Raw genomic sequence first — 4,343 nt, forward strand, 5'->3', positions numbered from 1 at the left:
GTGTATGGAATAGGCTTGAGCCTTTTGTCTTGCAGTTAAGTACATACAAACAAAAATAGTGTATTAAAAGTTGCATAACCAGGACTTACTGAAGTTGAAATACTGAACATATAGATTCCATGTCTCATATCAACAATGTCATGGCTTCTCTTACTATTTCCTACATTTATATTTCCTTATATCGTTATCATATTTATACAACACAATCTCCTCATAATTCAAAGAAAAAAAGACTTAAGCAGAATGTTACATAATCACTTACTTGGCTTGTATGCGGTTAAAACCATCAATTGCTTCTTTTTTAAAGTCTTCAAATTGCTAGAAAAGGTTACAAAAGTATTTGCTGTATGTTTATAATGACTGGATATGAAGAGTTGTATTTTGGACTAGTTTCAACTCTTCAATGAAGCAAAACATTACCTGACACATAGAAACACTTAAGCAAAAAACAACTGATCTTTTTCTCAGCCCATGCTAACTTCCAGTAAAGAGCTGAAATCATTGACTGATGGGGGATATTACCTAACTTGAGAAGTGATGCAGTAAAGGGACGTAACATAATACTACATGGCACTTCATCTTGCACTGTCAACTGATTTTGATATACCTCTCTTAAAAAGATTCTATGCAGTCACTAAAAGATAGCAGCAAATATCTCCCTTAAATCTTGCAAAAAACTAAAAGGTGTGGCTGTGTGTTAAGTCTATTATATGTAGCAAGTTTATATTTGAAAGGAGGAATGGGTACTTCTCTTACCAACCACAAACTCTACCTCTGCCCATCAACTGAAAGGTTATTTGTTGTCTTATCAGACATGAAAAGAAGGAAAGCTATGATAACCTCAGCATGATTTTGAATACAGAATTTCGTGAAAGGTGTTATGCTGTTATTCAATCAGCTCAGCTACATCTTCATCAACTATCATCATCATCAGCTTCATTCAATGTCTGTTTTCCATGGTGGCATGGGTTGGACTGTCTGACAGGAGCTGACTAGTCTCCATGTCTACTTTTGCATTGTTTCTATAGCTTGATGCCCTTCCCAATGCCAACTACTTTATAGAGTGTATTGGATGCTTTTATGCAGCACCGGCATGGATGTGTATAGGCGGCACTAGACTGGGTGTATTTTATGTGGCACCAGCTCCCAATGAGTCTCCAAGATTATGAATGCTCAGCTAGGAAAGGATGCTGTGAGTATGCCAGTATGTAAGGACAACTACACCTCTGCATAGCTTGACATATCTTGTCAAGCACAGCAAACCACCAGGAGTCCCAGACCCTGTCCTGTCATCCCCTCTGTAAGACCCAACATCTGAAGAACTCTCACCACTTCATCCCACATCCTCCTGGGTCTACTCCTTCCACTTTAAAGTGTTTTAAATAAGTTTTTCAGTAGGGACAGCTTAGTTTCCATTTTCATTTGGTAAAGCTGTTTGTTGTTTGACCTCAACATCTGAAGGAAAAAACAAATGGATGGAGAGGAAACTGTTGATTTGATCCAAATGCATGAAAGTGAGAGAATTGATGCTAAAGGCACCCAATAAGCAAATGGTGGTGTTAAACTGGGTGGCATGTAAACCCTGTACCCAGTTTCCTGATAAAGCAAAGGAGTTTGATGAAAACCAAACAGCTGGTCATCTTATGTCCATATGAATGAAAATAACAACCTGTAGATTGGAAATCATCATCATCACCATCATCATAGTTTTAATATTCACATTATATAGCCTTCATGGGTCTGGCAGAATTCATTCACGTAGATGTTTTTTTACAGTGTAAGCATTTAATGTGTTTCCTTGGTGTTTAGACTCACAGGGAAAGACAATTGGAGCTAAACAACAATAACTGTAATAGTAACAACAATAACCACAAACATCACAGTCAATGCTTCTACTGCTACTGCTGCTGCTGCTACTCCAACTATTTTAAAAAAGGAAGACCCCCAACAATTCACCTTAACAGCAAAACAATGCTATCTCTAAAAATGACTGTTAAGGGCTCTGGTTTGAGATAAAACAGATGAGAGATAAGAAGCCTGTGGTCAGGATGCTTGTCTGTTTCAGCTCACATTAACAGAGGATCTACTAACTTATTTCCAACAACTACACAAACTCAATATGCTGCCTCATAATAAATAAATAAATAAGAAGAACTCACTGTCGTATATCCACAATGTTTTCTTGCTAGATTTCTGCAAAAGAAATAAAGGGACACATATCATCATATAAGCTGGAGACTGATTTTAGATTGGCCAATAAAGTATTCTGGCAGAATATCTTCACACTTCGTAACAAGCCCTCTTCCATCCCTGCCAGAAAGAACTCACCTGGAATTCCTCTCTGTAAAAAGCAGAGCATTCTTTGGGGTGGAAGAGAATACTTTAAGGATCTATTCAATTTGATCAGGATAAGATCTTCTGGGTGACATGAGGTGCATCTAGGACTAAAGACTAACCTCACAGAGGCTAAAGTCGCAGAGGTGATTAAAGCACTCAAGTGTGGCAAGGCAGCTGAAGTGGATGAAATGTTAAGAAAATTAAAAGGAGAAGGTATTCTCTGGTTGATTTGTTTATAGCATGGACTTCTGAAAGGACACCAAAACAATGGCAGTCTGGGGTGATGATCCCAATTTTGAAAAAGGGAAGGAAAACTGAAGGAAACAAATGTTTGGACTAGGAATTCCTTGATTTGTATATGTGTTATTCCTTGTTTCTGTTCTGGGTTGATATAAAAACTATAAAAGTTACATGACAAGGACTTCTTGAATTTGAAATACTGAATATAAATATAAATTCTTTCTCAAATCAACATTGTCATGGATACTTTTGCTATTTTCTACCATCCACCACCACCATCACTTAGCATCCATTGTCCACAGTGGCATGGGTTGGATGCTTTGACCAGAGATGGTAAGGTGAGGGACTGTACCAAGCTCTAGTCTGATTTGGTATTATTTCTACGTTTGGATGCCCTTCCTAACACCAACCACTCCAAGAATGTAATGGGTACCTTTATGTGCCACCTGCAGGAGTGCCAGTTCTATGGCACTAGTATCTGCCACAACTACAATGTCACTTGGCCTCATGGGTCTTCTTCTCAAGCACAACATATTATCAAATGTTGCAGTCATAGTTCATTGCCTCCATGAGGCCTGATGCTCAACATTATCATGATGATGATGATGATCATCATCATCATTTAACGTCTGCTTTCCATGTTGGAATGAGAGAGACAGTTTGACAGGAGCTGGTCAGGCAGACTTCTGTCTGTGTTAGCAGGGTTTTTACAGCTGGATGCCCTTTCTAACACTATCCACCCAGTGGAATGGATTGAGTGATCTTTGCATGGCCAGTTTTGACAAGATTTTTACAGATGGATGCCCTTCCAAATGCCAACCACTTTACAGTATAAACTGAATGCTTTTTAAGTGGCACCTGCACTGACAGGGTCACCAAGTAACTTGCAAGAAAAAATCTTTTGGGAGGGGAGGGAGCATTGCAGGAGGTGATCTAAGATGATGAACTGTTATAGTGAGCCAGAGGAGGTACAAGATTACGTGGCCAGAGGGAGGAGGGAAAGATCAGGAATGAGGACAGAAACAGGTGTGTTGCCATGAAGGAGATACATGGTTACCAAACCTGAGGGAAGAGCAGGAGAATGAGAAAGACGGAGGGAAATAATGAGAGAAACGGTGGTGAAGAGCTGGACAAACTAACAAGGGATGGAGATAAGAATGTAAAGGGGAAGGTCAAGGGCTAGAGGGTAGCAATGATACAGTGAGGAAGGAGGAAATGTGAAGAAGCGAAGAGATGTAGTTTGGTTTGTTGGGTTAGGGCAAGGGTCACCAAACTTCTATCATGGCAAGCCAGGTAACTGAGAGAATGATGAGGGCAGACTGTATAAACATTTTGTTTAATACAATACAGTGAATACACAAAAAATAAAGACGACCAACATATTTATCAACAGTTGTGGCGTGCAAGAGAGACGATTGCGCTGGTATGGACATGTGGTGAGAATGGAGGAGGATAGCTGTGTGAAAAAGTGCCACACCCTAACAGTTGAGGGAACCCGTGGAAGAGGTAGGCCCAGGAAGACCTGGGCTGAGGTGGTGAGGCAAGACCTTCGTACATTGGGCCTCACCGAGGCGATGACTACTGACCGAGACCTTTGGAAATGTGCTGTGCGTGAGAAGACCCGGCAAGCCAAGTAAGATCGTTGCCAGTGCCCCTGGACTGGTTCTTGTGCGGGTGGCACATGAGATGCACCATTTTGAGCGTGGCCGTTGCCAGTACCGCCTGACTGGCTCCTGTAGGATTTTCGAGCGAGATCGTTGCCAGTG

At 40.7% G+C, this 4,343-nt stretch overlaps 1 long non-coding RNA gene across 1 annotated transcript in view; it reads right to left on the minus strand.

Moving 5' to 3' along the window:
• LOC106877688 (uncharacterized) overlaps positions 1-4,343 on the minus strand; it is a 14,993-nt gene that overhangs the window by 2,900 nt on the left and 7,750 nt on the right. Inside the window, exons 4-5 of the long non-coding RNA XR_001410408.2 lie at positions 2,160-2,193; positions 263-318 (exon numbers count right to left, since the gene is read on the minus strand). This is a non-coding gene — a long non-coding RNA (uncharacterized LOC106877688). The remainder of the gene's footprint in view (positions 1-262; positions 319-2,159; positions 2,194-4,343) is intronic.

Source organism: Octopus bimaculoides, chromosome 5 (assembly GCF_001194135.2).
Source record: "Octopus bimaculoides isolate UCB-OBI-ISO-001 chromosome 5, ASM119413v2, whole genome shotgun sequence".
NCBI lineage: Eukaryota > Metazoa > Mollusca > Cephalopoda > Octopoda > Octopodidae > Octopus > Octopus bimaculoides.